The 17,458-nt window shown below is 41.3% G+C and overlaps 1 pseudogene; it reads right to left on the bottom strand.

The window, feature by feature from the left end:
• Positions 1–7,257: 7,257 nt before the first annotated feature.
• Positions 7,258–17,251, bottom strand: LOC117702777 (uncharacterized; annotated as a pseudogene).
• Between the last annotated feature and the right edge of the window lie 207 nt (positions 17,252–17,458).

The raw sequence follows: 17,458 nt of genomic DNA on the forward strand, positions 1-17,458 counted from the left end.
TTTTCCAACCCAATAAACCTTTATTAAACAAACAGAACCCATGTTGCCAATACTTAAAAGTAAATAATTTCATATTTAGCCCAGCCCACCCTTCCCAAATTTTGCCATATGACCTCAGATTCCCTTTCCTAGTCCTTCCCTCATTCATTACAACTTCCTAACCCTGGGTTTAGAGGCCCACCCATGTGCAGAACAACCATGAAGCAGACATGGTACTCTTGGAACCAGAGTGAGATATGGGGCACAAAGGGGTGCTCAACAACAGCTAGCTGCACACTTGAGACCAACGTTGTCTCCAAGGATTTGGCATCCTATTTAAACAACCCTTAGGAACCTGAACACCAGCCTCTCATTCTCAAAAGGGAGTATGAGGCTCTGAGAGGGCAAGGGGCAACAGTCCAGGCACCTCAGTGTCACATAGGATGGTTCCGTAGTCTGGTGGGAAAGCAGTGGTTTTGGTTTACTGACCACTGAGGACAACTCACCTGGGTTCTTATAACTGGCCATCTACTGGTCTTCAGAATCCAGTGGCCACAGAGACCAAGCTTCATCCAGAATCTCCAGGTCAGAGTCCCTCCATGACCCAGGGACTTTCACACAGCACTCTTCCTCTCACCTGCCTACCATATAGTGGCAGCAAGAGGAGCAGCTGCATCTCAAACACTCAGGTCATGGGGACAGGAGCCCAGGCTGGAAGTGACCTTCCTGGCTGCTTCTTCATGGGCCTCTCCCTCTGCTCTAACTCCCTGGCCATCAATGCTACCCTATCACTCTAGGCAGAGGAGCTCCTGGTCCTGTGACCACCATCCCTTCCAGCTCTATGGTATGGAGAGGTGTCTAAGGATGTCACTTTTGGAATTATGTAGGACCCAGGTCCTACTGCCTGCTCTATGGTGCCTCACTCAGAGAGGCTCCGGTCCAGCCCTCTCACAGGACAGAAAGCAAGGCTTCCATTTTACTGTTTTGTAATTAGAGTCTTTCATAATAAAGACTATAGACTGACATCATTAATCTGTAGAAATCCCTCGTTTTGCTGTCTGAAGTGATCCTCCAAAAATGCAAAGGACATTATTGGACTTGATTTACTCTTTTACAATAGAAAAGACTGTGTACAGGTCTAGACTTTGTACAGCCCTAAAGACGAATGTTGCTTTTACATAGATTAAGACAGGGATGGTTAAAGAGAACATGAGGGACAAAGAAGAGAGCTGGTACAAGAATTGATTTTCAACCCCTTCATGATTGTTAACCCTACTTCCTTTCATTTTAAGACCATTAGTTGGGATATTTTTACTTGTTCCTTTTGGTTTCTGGGCCTTACATAGGCTGACTAACTTTGTGAAACAACAGGTAGATAATTTGATAGAAAAATCTATTCAGATACAGTATGGACCTCTTCAAGTATAATGTGGCTTACGCTTTGTTACTAGTTCCCAACCAGTCAGAGCTACACAAAGAATTGTGCTTATGATGTGGATAGTGTGACACACTTTGTGGATCCCAAATTCATGCTGAAAAACACATCCATGCTGTATATTTGTGGTCATAAATTCAGCTATGTTAAAATGTACTACTCCGTGGATGCTCATGATGAAAAAACAGAGGAGAAACATAGGAGTGTTTCTCTAATACATCCCAAGAAATAAAATTAATTACTAAGGGAGTATCAAAAAATTAGTAACCACAGAGCTGTATGCCTCTTGTTTCCTTGAAAGGTAGCATCACTTATAACTGCACAGCAGAGATCATGAATTCCAAGACCTATTGGGAGATGTTGTGTTTTTGTTCGTTTGTTTGTTTTGTTTTGTTTTGGTGGTGTTGTTGTTCTACTGATGATGAATTTTGTTCTCTTGGCCTGGACAATGTATTTGATGTTTTTTTTTTTTTAAATTTGGTTAGGGTGTTGTTTCTGTTTTTGCATTATTTCTTTTATATGTATGGGTGTTTTACCTGCTGTGTGTCTGTACACTACATGCATGCAATTCTCTCAAGGCCAGAAGAGGTCAGTGGATTCCACCTGGAACTGAAGTGACAGAGGATTGTTAATCATCACTCTTAAGGTCCTCTGAAAAACAAATTATCAAATGAATCAGCCATCTATCTAGCCCCTGCCTGGACTTTACTCCTTATTTGTGTGCTGTATCACACAAATGTACTGGATCACACCCAACCAAAGAGAGAAGATTCTTGAGACCTATAGGTTCACATACTTGGGTCAGGCATGTTCAATGTTTAAACTCTGAGGCCTCCAGGTAGGGTATTAGAGTGGGTTTTTTTTTATCATGCCTCAGGATCTCTTATTGTCAGGGTTGGAGCAGATCTCTCATGTCTCATCCTGCATGACAGTGCAGATTAGGCTTTATCAGATGAAATGCAGAATTGAGAACACTCTGAGTGGTAGAAGTGGTAAATAAATCATGTTGAAGTGTCATCAAAACAGTGTTTAGATTAAGCTTCCGACAAGCCCAGAGGGATGGAGCCTGCAGCAGAGGACACAGGACTGTGGGGTGAATATTTCCATTAAAGGCTAGCAAGTGAGAGGGATGGTAGATGTTGCCTGTATCTTTGCTCTACCTTCTGCTTTTACTCTGGGAAGTGACTCTGATACCAGCACCCTCCCAGCTTCCCTTAAATCTGAGGCTAAAACACAGACAAACAGACAAACAGACAAACAGACACACACACACACACACACACACACACACACACACACACACACACACTGTTGTTCATTTTCTACTTGTCTCCAGGGGTTTTAATATCTTCAGACTGGAAAAGGCTGTCTTTGTCAATTTATTTCTACCTCTTCCACCTCCCTTACATTTTAGCCTTTCAGTCACATCTGTTCCCTGCTAAATGCCCCTGACCAGCTGCCTGTAGGAGCAGACTCTGTGGACATTTTTTGATACCTCACACTGTTGCGTTGTTCTTTTTTCTCCAATTCTCATGCCCCTTCCTTTGGTCCGCATTTCTTCCAATGACCTGTACCTTCTGCTCTGCAATTAGCCCATGGCATTTTTTACTGACAGGTCAACAAACAATTGAGAACAGGACCTTAACATCAGAACTGTCCCCTACAAATAGATGTTGCACTTTTACCATAGTAGATCCCACAGTATATTAGAAAATGTTTCTTCAGATGAGTAACTGATTCTGGTGAATCTCCCCTAAATAGTGTGACTTCTAAGACTGAGGAGGAAGTAATCCTGTGCATCTCAAGACTGGTGTTGTCAAAACGGAGAGTAAAAAGAATCACCTCTTTATGAGTGATGGACAGATATACACATGAACTTCAGTATAGGTTCAGAGCTTCTTCAGTTCTGTGACTGAGGTGATCAGGTGGTTTGTTGGCTCAACAAGTAAAGTTGTTTTTGCCAACTCTCTAGAGTTTTTTCCCTTATACCTACATGGTTGAAGGAAAGAGCAAACCACCTACTGTCCTCTGATTTTAATGTTGGGGGTGCAGTGAGTTACCCACCACTCCAAACTTTCAGGGTTTTGTTGTTAGGTTTCTTAACTGCACTTGTTTCTTTAATAATTACCACTTAGTCTTAATCCTTAGATTTTCTCACACACTTTTCTACATCTATTTGCTCTACATTTTACTTCTAATTCTCACTGAAAACCTCATTAAATGTGGTCAATACAGATCATTTCATGCAGTCTTAGAATTTCTTTTGCCATATTAATTTATCTTTTATTTTTGAAGTTAGCTTCACTCAAATTTCAAATTGAAAGAATGCAGCCAGTTTTTCTTCCTTTTTCTAGTTTCCATTTATTGAAAATGTTTTTTTCATACAATACTTATTTTTTTCAGCTCCACCAACTCTTCTAAGACTCTCTTTCCCTCTCCTTGTATCTGAAATCACACCCTTTCAAATCTCTCCTAGAAAACAAATAGCCATTTAGATAATATTGATAAACCAGCCTGCCTCCATCTTAGGCTTGAAAACAATTTTATACTAAAGAAATATTATGTTCGTTGCTGTTTATGATTAAATACATTTCTCGAATTTCCTATACCTAATAAATAACCGTAACTCAAAGGGCTGTGTACTATGCCTGTTCCAAAATGGCAAAATGCCTTTGTTTCTTCTAAAGATAATTACGACCACATGTTGTTGTGACCTCCTGTGGTGACCACTTTGCTGTGATGTTCACTTTGAAACCATGATACTGTATTATGTGGTTGTTATGATCCACTTGTTATGTTTAGGTTCTGCTTCTTCAACAACATTCATTTGCCTGGAAGTCAGCATGAAGACTATGTTCTAAACATAGGCAGAAACATGGAAGCAGAAACAGAAGCAGATGTTATGGAGAGACAATGCTTATTGGCTCACTCCTCATCAAGCCTACTTTGTTTTACAGCTCAGAACAATGCCTAGGGTTGGCAACACACACAGTGGGCCAGACCCATCCATATCAATAATTATTCAGGAAACAGTCTGAGTTGCCTGTCGGCCATTTTTATGGAGGCATTTTCTCAATTGAGGGTCTTTCTTTCCAACTGATTCTAGCTTATGACATGTTGACCATAAACTAGCCAGCATATGTAACAATGATAAATATACTGAGGAAAAAAAATCAAGGAAACAAAACCATTCACAGAAGCCTAAAGAAGAGAATATTTTGGAGTAAACCTAACCAAGGACATAAAAGCCATCTGAAATGACACTAAAACACTGAAGAAATTGAAGACCACACTAGAACACAGAACGATCTCCCACAACTGGAGATTGGTAAGATTAATATTGTGAAAATGATCATTCTATGAAAAGTAATCTATAAACAAAATGCAATGTGAATAAGGTGCCAATTTTGATTCTTCACAGAATTAGAAAACAATTTTAAAGTTCATGTGGAAGCACAAAAGACATGGCTGGTCAAAGCAGTGGGGAAGAATAAGAACACCATTGAAGGTGACTCAGTACCTGAGTTCAACTTATCCGAGTCTGACTCAGACAAATAGTTATCATCCTTTGGTCTTATTTTGGATTTTAATTTTGGGTATATGCATTTTATCTTTTTTCTTTGAACTGCTAAGTCATTTCTCTCTTTGGGTTGAGGGACTCTATTTGGTTTGGCTTCCTTCCCCCTTGGATTCTCTGTCTCTAAAGTCTGATCCAAACTTTGGGGCCTACTGGATGACCTTGGAGAGGTCCCTCCCTGATCATCATTACTATCTAGAGAAATTAAATCTATATCTTCCTTGGAAGGATCAACCTTTTTCTTTCCTTTCTTTTTTCTTTCTTTTCACTGTCTTTTAATTTTTTTCACCCTCTTCAACAACCACCACTATCGACAGACACTTTGTGAGATCATTTCATTTATCAAGTTCCATTATGTAAAGGCAGTAACTGGGACCTTCTCAGGCCCAAATGGCCTGTAAAATTCTTTAAGTGCATCTCCAACTCTATGCCATCTTTTCTCATCAATAGTTCTTACTTGAGGAATCCAAAGACATAAGTCTTTAATGAAATAAAAAATGACAACAAATGCTGAATTTCACCCTTACTCCTTTCGTCTTTAAAGCATTTCTCATCTGTTCCACATATAGGTCATGCTGACTTATTTCTTGCCCCATTCTCATACTATGACTTACCAGTGTCAGTGCAGCAGGTTCCAGCAGAGACCACCTTTGTTACACTTTTGAATTTCCTGTCAAAGACCCTTCTTTCAATAATGTCCCTCAAGGAGCCTCTTGTTCTCACTGCCCCATATTGCCTGCCAGGTGACCTGCCATGAGGGTCAATCAATGGGTTCTACAAGGGAGAAAGTGGGGATTCAGGGGCAAGAGATGCAAAGAATGAAGACAAGCCAGTTTTCTGATCAAGTCTCTTTTATTGAAACACAATTATGGGTATATAAGCACAAGCAGGGGAGTGCAGCTGGAGACACTTAACCACTAGTGACTAGCCGCTGAGGACACTAAACAACAAGTCCAGGCTATGTCTGAGGAAAACAACATGATTCTCAGAGTGTGCTCAGTGGTTGTGGGCTGCTTGCAAAAATATCAGCCTAGAAAAACAAGTCTTTATTTAGGGTGGACAAGAATCAACCTACATATATACATGGCCCAAGAAGGCTGCAAAGAGAATAGCTGCTTTCTGCTAGGGGTGGGCTCCCAACACCTTTGTAGCTCAGTCTGGCTGGAAATTTGTTGGGAGCCAACTACTAGCAGAAAGTGGCTACCCTCTTTGCAGCCATCTGAGCAATATACCAACACAAGAGACTTGTTTTGCAAACAGCCTACAACAGCTGAGCACACTCTGATAAACATCTTGTTTTGCTTACATATCTTGTTTTGCTGTTTATTGTCCCCAGCTGCAAGGCTCACATGAAAAGCACCTTCAGCTGTGTTCCTCTGCTTGTCCATGGCTGTAAGTCACCTGGTAAAGGATATAAGTACCCAGAATTTCCTTGCAATAAATGGGACTTCATCAGAGTCTCAGTCTTGTCTCCATTCTCTGTGCCTCTTGCCCCTCCATCCCAACAGTCTCACTCTTGCTAGATAGACCCTGTTCACTGACCTGGACGAACCAGATCAGGAAGTAATTAAGAAGCCCAAGCCCTGAGAGAATTTAGACATCCATCTCTGTCTAATAGGTGTGGAATTTCAACATGGTGACACCACTCCTGAATAAAGAAAGTTCTTATAAGTGAAGAGTTAAAAGATCACTTTTTCATTCATAAGACTACATTCAATTTACTCAAAAGTGACTGAAACCAAGCAGTCAATATGTACAGTGTATAGACTTATCAAAATATCAAATCAATTACAAGAACAAAACAACAATAAATCAATAACAAACTTCAAATGAAAACAAGATAAAACAAATAACCAAAGTTAGAAAAACTCAAACCAAAATCTAAACTCTAGAACTGTGGGAAGCAGCATTCTTTGGCTGCTCATTTTGCAGCACAGACTTACAGCCTGTGGCTGGCCTTGGCAACATAGTAGGAAAGCAGTTATTGATGGAAATAATCTTTTCAAGAGAAATGTAAGCAGGTCTTCTCTTTTTGGAGTCTGTGTTTGTAGAATATGTCCTCCTAAGACTGAGCATAAGACATGTTACAGTTTTTGGCTTAAAGTCTGCAAGTTTGTTAACAGATATCCATGAAGTTATTCTTCATCAGGGCAAGAAAAGTGTTCACTCTGACTCTTCCTTGATGCCCAGCAGCTCTTGATGTGCCTCAGCACTGCCCTGAACTCCTCCAAATGTGCACTCTTGCTGGGCTAGTGGCCAGATGAAATTAAGGCCTATTCATGCCAAAGAAAGCAATATAAAGAAGAAACTGCAGCCCACGATTGCCATGGTGATCAGGGATGAGATGCCATAGTGGTGCATTTGCTGCACACACTCAGTGCACCTCATACAGCAGTTCTCTTGGTGGGAGATCTTGTCCTGGTCTGAACGATGTTTGAGTTTCTGCAGGAACATTTTAGACCTATGGAAGGAAGGGCCAAAGACCTGGTAAGGATTTGTCAGTTCAGCTCTCCCTCCAACACCAGTTCTACTCAGCTGGACAGTCCAGCATGACCCATCAGCTGAGGCCATTCCTTGATGCCCAAGTGTCATAGAGTACCCAGGCTTTATCGTTTTCTTAGCTTTTAAAAACTGCTAGAAACTGAACTGTGAACTACACACTCTACTGGTGTAAAAAAAATTATATTTTTCCAGTAGTCCATGTATATTATATTGAGTAGTAACATTGTAGCAATGTCTGAATTTGAGTTCAAGACACATGAGAGTTACCTAGAAAACCATGTAGATGTCTTATAAAAAACCTGCCAAGACTTGAAGACTATGATTATTTCTCCAGTGCAGGAACCTGCCTGTGTTCCACTTGTCAGTCCCTTTATCTGAAAATACCCAGAGAAACCATCTCCCATGAAATCCATGGGCACTGCTCTGGTCCTATAATCAGCGAGAGTGTGTTAAAGAAAATTACTCCACTGAACTATAAGGTGATGGTCATGAAGAAACAGAACATACACCTGTATGTCTATGGGTTTTGTAGGGCACACTCTCAAACACACAAAATATATGTGTTCACACAATACGAGCATGGTATATTGCAGTGACCAGTTTAGTTTCCCAGTTATGGCTAATATAAAAATTGCCCAGTATATTTTTCAGGTATAAAAATATCAAATATTGCATGGGATAGGTACATAGTGGCATAGCATATGGACAATGCAGTCAATGATATGCTTTTCTCTCTTAAACCTAACTTGGAATCAGGCTTCTTGGCTTATTATCTAATCTGCCTTAGCAACTTTCCAAGGCTGTGTAGAGTAGGCTTGTTTCCCAGCTAAGGATCACCTGCTGGTGGTATATTAGCTTCTTGTTCTTCTTCACTGTTTCAGACTTGTCCCCAAGTAAACAGCTTCTTCCAATAGGAGCTCCCTTTACCATAGCCTGACTGACTTGGTGTCCAAAGCTATGAGCCCACAATAATAAGAATTCCCCATAACTAGGAAAAATGTAAAACTTTTCCCCATCATTTGACTGTGTCAAGGATATTTTGAGTAAGATAATGCTGACTAGTTGAAATGCCAAATGCTTGTTTGGATTATCTCACACTGAGCAATAGTCCATGGAAGGGCTGCACCAAATGGTGCATTTTCACTCTTTAGCTAATGGACATCTGGATAGTTTCTCCTTCAGGGCTGCTCTGCAGACCACTACAACCCTGATGTGCCCTAGTTGCTCTGTGTACATCTACTACTTGTTCTAATTCGCTGGGTAAAAGGGGACTTCTTTTCCACTTTCTGCAAAAGGCTTCTCACAGACCTACCCGATTTTATACTACCAGACCTGTCTGAATTTCCTCATTATTCTCAACCCCCATTGAGGCTGATTATAACTGAGAGGAAACTATTTTGAATACCAGTAGTTGCAGAATGCTACACAGATAACACAGGGTGACTGCTTTAGAGATCTTGAGCTTCAAGGGGCTCCTGAAACACCCCTGTTCTTGCACCACATCCCTGGGACTTCTGCTGGATGCAGATACAGCTCCAAGCAACTCAATCTCTCAAGGAATAAAATCCAAGACAGACTTGAAGGCAAACTTTTACTAAGCAGAAGTAGCTGGAAAATAAATGGTAGCAGACAATGAGGAAAACAACCTGGAATGCTAAGAAGACACAGTGAGCAACCAACAATCCAGTGAGCCTTGACTATTCACCAAGAGCAGAAAAGGGACATAAACGCATGGATTTTATACAACAATCTTTCCCTTACCTCCATGGACCATATTCCTTTGATTTGCTCCAAAGGACTTCAATGAGAATCAATAGATTTGCCCCTAATCATTTGAAAATCTGACTTTACAAGAATATTTTGTGTCCTGTTTCTCTTGAGAGCTAGGTGGAGATGCAGAATAATTTGACTGCTGTATTTGATGTTTCATGGAAACAAACTGAAATCTCAGAGTGTTTTTATCATTAAACTTGGCATCTCAAGACACACACAGCTTCATGTCTGAAAAAACACACTAACACCACACTAACACCACACACACACACACACACACACACACACACACACACACACACACAGAGTAACACCAAAAATCATAAGTGAGCAGAAAACAATGAGGAATCTCTCATGTTTGAAGAAAAGGTCATTTGTCTAGGCAAAGCAGATGTTTCAAGGGAGACCTACATCATTGCTATTCTTCCTAGAGAAATAAAAAGCCCTAGAGAAAACTTTTCATGGTCAGAATGGGGGTGGGTATATATGCAGAAATTTTCTTTGAAGACTCAAATCTCTCAAAAGAAACCTCAGCTTGTGAGAATCTGTTCCCACATCCCTGCTCATCCAGCCAGCTTTAGACTGTAAGGCCAAACTGTGAGGCCCAGGAACAATGACCTCTATAGCAGCACTCAGAGATAACAAGACTGACAAGCTGCTACTGAGGCTCTGTCACTGTGGATCAAGATCTATGATGCCTGAAGAGACCAACCTGAGATAGAGGGAAAAGGGCAGAGGGAGAAGAAGAACAACATCTGCCAAAGGCAACAGTGAGATCCACTTACTTGTCATTTCCACTATGCTCTCATCCCTGAAAACTACCTCCTACCTGGAATCTCACATGATCCTTGTAAAGCAAATGAGATACAGGTCTTTTCTTCATCTTTCCAAGCCCTGTGATATGCTAAAGAAGGGCTTCCACCTAGCACCCTTCAAACTTAATGGCAGGCAGTGGTGTGGTGTGTAGCCAACCCATTGCCCTTAAAAATGCAGACTCAAGCAGAGCAAGAGCATTCACTTTCCTTTTTTAATTTTTAAAATTTTTATTTTATATTTTATTTACATTTCAGATGCCATCCCCTTTCCCCATTTCCCGCCCCTAGAAAACCCCTATCCCATGCCCCCTTTTCCTTTTTGCTTTTATAGAATTTTTAAAATGTTAATCAAAGGCTTAATGAGTTTGGTAATGTTCAATCAGAAGTGTAACCCAATACCCAACCTAGATATATGAACTATCTTTGACTGGTGGAGACATGTGAACATCTGCCTCCATGCCCCCCCCTTTCTCTCTCTTTCTCTCTCTCATCACCTAGCTTCTCCTCTCCTTCATCTTCTCCTCTCCTTGCTCCATCTCTTCTTCTCGGTACTCCTTCCCCTTCTCCTCCTACATATCACCCTTCCTGTTTAAATAAAACTTTTCTCTCAAATTACAATTAGTGCATAATCATTCCTAATTGTACCAGTGAGGTAAAAGATCGCCCTAATACCCAGTCCATCATTTTGTTGAATAACCAGAACCTCTGTCATCTCTCCTAACTAAAACACTTAATTTTGAATCTGGCTTTTTTCTTGGTTTTAGAATGAATGTCAGCTGAAAACCATCCACTCAGGTCTTTTCTCTCAAAGTAAGAAGTTAAAGAAGAGTCAGTGTCCCTATTCCCTGGGCTTGGGGACTAAGGTGGTTGATATTGCTCTGTGTTGGGAGCCGATTTCAGTAGAAAGCGGCTAGATCAGCTTTGCAGCCATCTGTAACCATATACCATGATGAAAGACTTGGTTGTCAAAAGCCTCTAACAGCTGAAGCACACTCTGATAAATATCTTGTTTATCCCACATAGCTTGTTTTGCTGTTTAGTGACCTCAGCTGTATGGTGCACGTGGTAAAGTGTTTTCACCTGTGTTCTTCTGCTTGTGTATATAAATACCTCAGAGTTCACTTCAATAAGAGAGACATAAGAGAGACTTGAGAAAATAGAAGAGAGACTTGATAAAGAAGAGAGACTTGATAAAGGAGAGACTTGATAAAATAGAAGAGACTTGATCACACCCTGTCTTGTCTCCTGCTCCTGCAGCCCCACTCTCTCTCTTGACCAGAGCACTTAGCCCCAAAGTGTTGAGGCAAAGCGTTGAGGCAGAGTGCAAGTCCTCAACATTTGTGGCGCCCAACGTGGGGCTCCAGTAAGCAGGATACAGTGGAAGACACCCTGCGCTGGAGAACCAGTCCGACTGACAGAGTCTCAACTTTTGAACTCCAGTAAGCGGGATACAGTGGAAGACACCCTGCGCTGGAGAACCAGTCGACTGACGGAGCTGGCTGAATTCGGAAGTGAAACAAAGGTGATTGCATAGTAACAAAAATGGGGCAAAAAATAAGCAGAAACAGATGAAAAAAGTTTTAAAGATGCAAGGAGTAAATTGCAGGCTGCTCTGAGTCAAGAGAGCCAAACAGATAGATAAAGATTGTAGTAACAAAAACGGGGCAAGAAATAAGTAAGCAGAAACAGATGAAAAAGGTTTTAAAGAAGCAAGGAGTAAATTACAGGCTGCTCTGAGTCAAGAGAGCCAAACAGATAAATAAATAGAGGTTATAGTAACGAAAATGGGGCAAGAAATAAGTGAGTAAAAACAGATGAAAAAGGCTTTAAAGACATGAGAAATAAATAGAAGGCTGCTCTAGACAGAGAGCTAAGCAGAATGATAACGTTAATTGATTTAACTTTCAAAATGGGTGTGATTTTGAGTTATATAGTTATATTTTTCTGGATAAAAACTCAATGTAAAGGTTTTTCTGGTTACTGGCTTAAGGAAAGGTTAATTTGGAAAAAAAGGTTTTTCTGTGAGTTTTCTGATGAGGTCATTAAGGTAGTAGTTATGTCTTCCAGAATTATATGGATCAGACATGACAGAGGTAGGCCTTCAGAATACTAGATTTCAGGGAATCAAAATAATTATCTTGATACTAAGACTTGTTTTGAGATCTGTATATTGCAGAATACACAGCTTTGGAGAATGAATCTTATCACCTGCATGTTCACTGATGCCCTGGACTTCCAGCTGGATGCAGTTAAGACAGACTTCAGATGCTTATCAATTTACCCTTCCCCTCATTCCTCTTCTAAAAGTCAACGCCCATGTTCAGCTTGAAGAAGTTAATGAAGAGTCGGCGCCCAATTCCCTGGACTTGGGGACTGAGGTGATTAATATTAGGCTGTCTTTATCTGTATAATTGTTACTAAGCTGATGCAAATTTCAAGGATTTCATTGGCATAAATTTGTGGGTATAAGGCTTAGACCTTTCACTTCTCCAACAGGGGAAGTTGTGTGTTGCCTTAAAGAGTGTTGCTATTATATCAACAGTTTAGATATTAAGTCTCTTGTCTCTCGGTTTCATGCTGTTCAACAAACTGATGGCTTTGGTAAACCCATACAGGTCCGATATTACAGGCTGGAAGTAGGGGACTCTGACAGGCACGGTTTCCGTAAGTTTTCCCAGCCTCCCCTTTTGAAAAAATTTAAAAAGGGGGACCTGTTGGGAGTCGACTTTAGTAGAAAGTGGCTAGATCAACTTTGCAGCCATCTGGAACCATATACCCTGATGAAAGACTTGATTTTCAAAAGCCTATAACAGCTGAAGCACACTCTGATTTTATCCCACATAGCTTGTTTTGCTGTTTAGTGACCTCAGCTGTATGGTGCACGTGGTAAAGTGTTTTCACCTGTGTTCTCCTGCTTGTGTATATAAATACCTCAGAATTCACTTCAAGAAGAGAGACTTGAGAAAGTAGAAAGAGATTTCATCACACCCTGTCTTGTCTCCATTCTTCGAGTCTCCTGCCCCTGCAGCCCCACTCTCTCTCTCTTGACCAGAGCACTTAGCCCCAAAGCGTTGAGGCAAAGTGTTGAGGCAGAGTGTGGGCCTCAACAGCTCTGCCTCTCTAGGGAAAAGTAGTGGTTTTGTTGGAACAGGGAGGATTAGCTAGGACTTATTGCATAGCCATAACCTATTGGTAGCAATCTGTATAATTAATATCAAGATGAAGTTATAATTTCTTAAGTGGTACAAAATTAACTTTGATTTCAAATTTAAGGATTTCATTGGCATTGACCTTCATATTGATATAAAAGTGAGATGAATATTGATACTGTCATGGCCTTGTGCCTGTATAACACATTTAGGAATACAAGGCTTAGAACCAGTCCTTCTTTAACTTTTTAAACTGATTTTGGATGGTTAGCCTATGAGTTAAGGGACTATAGCAAATTCATGGTTTGAGTTTAATGTTAGGGTGTTTTCCGTATTTTAGTTAGAAATAGCTGAGAGGAGTTAACAGACAACAGTCCAGGTTACCTTACATGGATAGTTGGTTTTCAAAACGTCAGAAGTCCATAGAATTGACATTACAAATATTTCTATATTAATGTTCATTTTGATTAGAGACCTGTCTGCTCCTGACAGATTCCTGTCGTGGATTCTAAGAAGAAATTGAGCATCCTTGGAGTTACTCTAGTTGTGCGGTGACAGCCACGAGGCAAGAATTGCCTCTTTCCATCTACAGACAAATTACTGTCCAGAAAAGGACACACTTGCAGAATAGTCGATTGATTATATCTGCCTAGACAGAGTAATCATCCCTTAATAATTCTGCATCACTAAGGTTTGTCAGATAACTCTGGGCCAGAAGGCTGAAGATTTGATGCTCCAAAGTTCGCTAGTATAGGGGCTTTTCGGGTGTTCAGTGGTCTCTATAAATTGGCTAAGTTTTAGAAGCTATGCTTAGTCTTCCCATAATTTTAGTTAACTCAGTCATTCTGGACTTCTGACAGGGTTGAAGACCTATAGAGCATTTAGTTTGTAAACATGGAGTTTTTGAAAAAGGCTACGTCCACACAAAGCCTTTTAAATGATCACATAAATGATCACTTGGATGAGACCTAGGTGAGGGCCTAGATAAGTTGGTGGACAGTGACACTGGTTTGTCTATGTTTCTGGTTAGACATGAGGACACTCTGCCTCTGATGTTTCATCCTACCTGCTGATGCTTGGCGCCCGGGACATAGATGTTCTTGTTGGCCTCATCACAGAAGCTCTTCTCTTCTCCATAGGACACTTGTGGTTCACTCTGCTCCACCAGCAGATTTCTGTTCCCGCTCTGCAGCAATATCCTGACATTGTCTTTCAGTTGAGAACATTCTCTAAGGAGTTGGCAGTGCCTGGTGCTGAACCACAAACAAAGTGGTGATTCCCAGCCAGCTTCCATTTGCCTGTCACTTCTCCCAGTACCATCATCCCTGCAAGTGTCCTAGTCCCTAGACAGCCTCAGACTAGAGTCCCCAGTATACATATCAGCACCAATTAGAGGCAGGTCACATCCAGAGACCAGCCACATTCCCCAGACTGAAATTACTTCTGTAAGAGTTGACAGCAAGCGGGTTTATGTCCATCAAGGAAGATGAAATGTTCCTCATGGGTGCTTATATGTCCCTGGTACTAGAAAACCATCAGCAGGTAGAGGGCAATTCCCCTCTGACAGAGGAGAGAAGACCCAACAGGAATACACTCTTTCCATTTTTGTCATGGATCTCAGATCTTTAAATCTATTGTCAGAGTCATAGAGGTTCAGTGTTGCTTGATATTCCCATCGAGGTGAAAATATTTTCTATGTAGAGGATCCTGAATTTGGTAGAATAAAGACTGAAAGGTCTTACAAACTTATCCACTTCTACACTCTTCAGACTTCGGACACCTGAGTGCAAGAGGTACAAATCCATGACCCTTGCCTCAAGGCAGGGTTCCTGTTAAGAAACAGTATAGAATCAGAGCCCTTACGTTTGTTCAAAGTCCTAGGAGGACAGAAGCATTCCCTGTCTAGTGCTGGGGTCTCAGCTTTGTCAGTCACTCACCTGTAGGAATATTTTTCTTCAATGAGGTCCTTGTATTTCTCCATGGCATCAATTACTGACTCTGTCATTTTCTGGATATTCATAATGGTCTTTTCGTGGTTTCTATTAATGATGTTGAATTCGATGTTCATCCTGTGTTAGGGCATGGCACACAGAGCAAATATTTCTGTAAGGGTCATGTGCAGAATGGCTGTATCCTGGACTACCCCAGCCAATAATATATGCCACAGCCTTGCTCTTTGGACATGGGGCCTATTGGTGCTGATTAAACTTATAATCCTTGGCACAGGACAGCAGAGCCAGGGGACCAAACAGAGGGAGCAGACCTCCAAGAGCATCTCATGTGAGCCTGAAGGAATACACTAGTTCTGTGAGAAGTTTCTCCTAGTCTCCGCCACAATCTTGGGCCCAATAGATTTTTCTGATGACTTTTCTTTTATTTTTAAGGCAGGTCTCTCAATCCTTGGTTTCTATTGTTACATGAATTCTCAGAGGACAAGAAGAGTATTTCCAGGGAGAGGCTTAATAACACTTCCTCCCCAGGAGATTCCTATGTGTCACCAGTGCAAACACAAAGAGCAAAGTACCCAGTTGAACAATTTGGTTGTCTACTGACTCAACACTATCCTGACCTGCAAACTGTGTATCTGACAAATCCTCAAACCCCATCAAAGGTTGCAGAGCCTCAGATCCTGAACAGCACAAACACAACTACATTCACACACATACACACCAACCCACCCACAAACACAATTAGAATGCCAACTAAATCCAGGGAGGTGCCATAGTCTCAGAGTATAAGGACCAAACTCAGAGGAAAGCAGTGATGACCTGCAGGCATTTCATTTACACACTGAGAGGCAGCAAATCTGACCAAGTCCTTCCAGCTGTGGACAGAACCAATCAAACTCCAAGTACCTCAAGGTCAAATATCCTACTTCACAACATCTGTCAGGGCTTTCTAACATGCATGATTAGAGGTGACACACTCCTTTGATGAGAGGAAATCTTGGGTTAATAGAGAGGGTACAATACAGTCAACAGGGGACTGAGCATAATTACTACCTGTAGTTCAAATCATTATAATTGTACAGGTTCAGCATTTGACTAATTTCTTCCTCCTCAAAGCTCATCTTCTTGATCTTCAATTTCAGTTCTTCCAATCTCGTCATCTCATTCCAGTTACTGATGGTGGAATTCTGGGATGATGTTTGCCTAGCAGAGTCTGGAGATGAATAAACACAAATGAATTTGCAGAGTGGATGGCCCAGGGGCAGCAGAGACCATTCTGTTACCAACAAAAGAAGGGTGAGGAAGAGGAAAGGCTAGAGACAGGGTGAATCCCAGAAGGAGCAGAAAAGCTATCTTTGAGCTGTTCTGCTCAGCTATATCCCTCTTCCCAACCACCATTGTCATACATATGCCACACTCTCTATTACAGAGAGTATTATGCACTGAAATCCATAATATGCCTCAGACATACAGACTTAGGGATCATTGTCAGCTCATATCAGATGTGATGCAGGTAAATCCTGGAGTTCACATTGCTTAGCACCATCAAGGTCTAATCATGTGTGTTGAAACCCAAAGTGTCTGAGACCCCACACATGACCAGTGTAGCATCCTTCTCTGTTCTTGTCCTCAGAGACTCCTTTAACCTGTAGTAATCTAGATGATGAAGGGCTTCAACTCCTACCAAGAACAGACACACTGTTAATCTCATAGTTCCTACTGATGGCATTCTTTGCCACTCAAAACGAAATTAAATAGCTCCCAGAAAAGTAGCTGCAGGCTTGTCAGTACCTGGCTCTCTGTCAAACTAATAATCAGAAATTCTTGACTATTGTTCTACCATTGAGAAATCCCAAGACTCCAGCTTGTAAGGCATACTCCTGGAAGGCCCAGGTCAAGCCTATTTCTTCCAGAAAGTTCCCCAACTCTACCCAGGACTCACTGTGCCTTCCCCAGAATGATTTCAGTCTTCCTTTCTTACAAGACAGGAGGCCAGCTTCTTTCTTACTGGGAGTGGTCTCTCCTTGATCACCATTCTCTTTCCGAAAAAGCCTAAGCAGCCTGGAAAACATGCCTGTTTGTGAACCAAAAGGCACTGAAGAACTATCCCACAGGCAGTTGTTGTCACCACAACACAGTTGACATCACAGAAGATTCTACTTCTTTCCTAGATACAAGAGAATGTCCAAGGAAGGCATTCCTGATGATGTCACTGGATACTGCCATGACCTACCTGCTAAATAGCTGTCCCCAAATTGTGCAGTTTCTGGGGTGCTCTT

This window comes from Arvicanthis niloticus, chromosome 2 (assembly GCF_011762505.2).
Source record: "Arvicanthis niloticus isolate mArvNil1 chromosome 2, mArvNil1.pat.X, whole genome shotgun sequence".
Classification (NCBI taxonomy): domain Eukaryota; kingdom Metazoa; phylum Chordata; class Mammalia; order Rodentia; family Muridae; genus Arvicanthis; species Arvicanthis niloticus.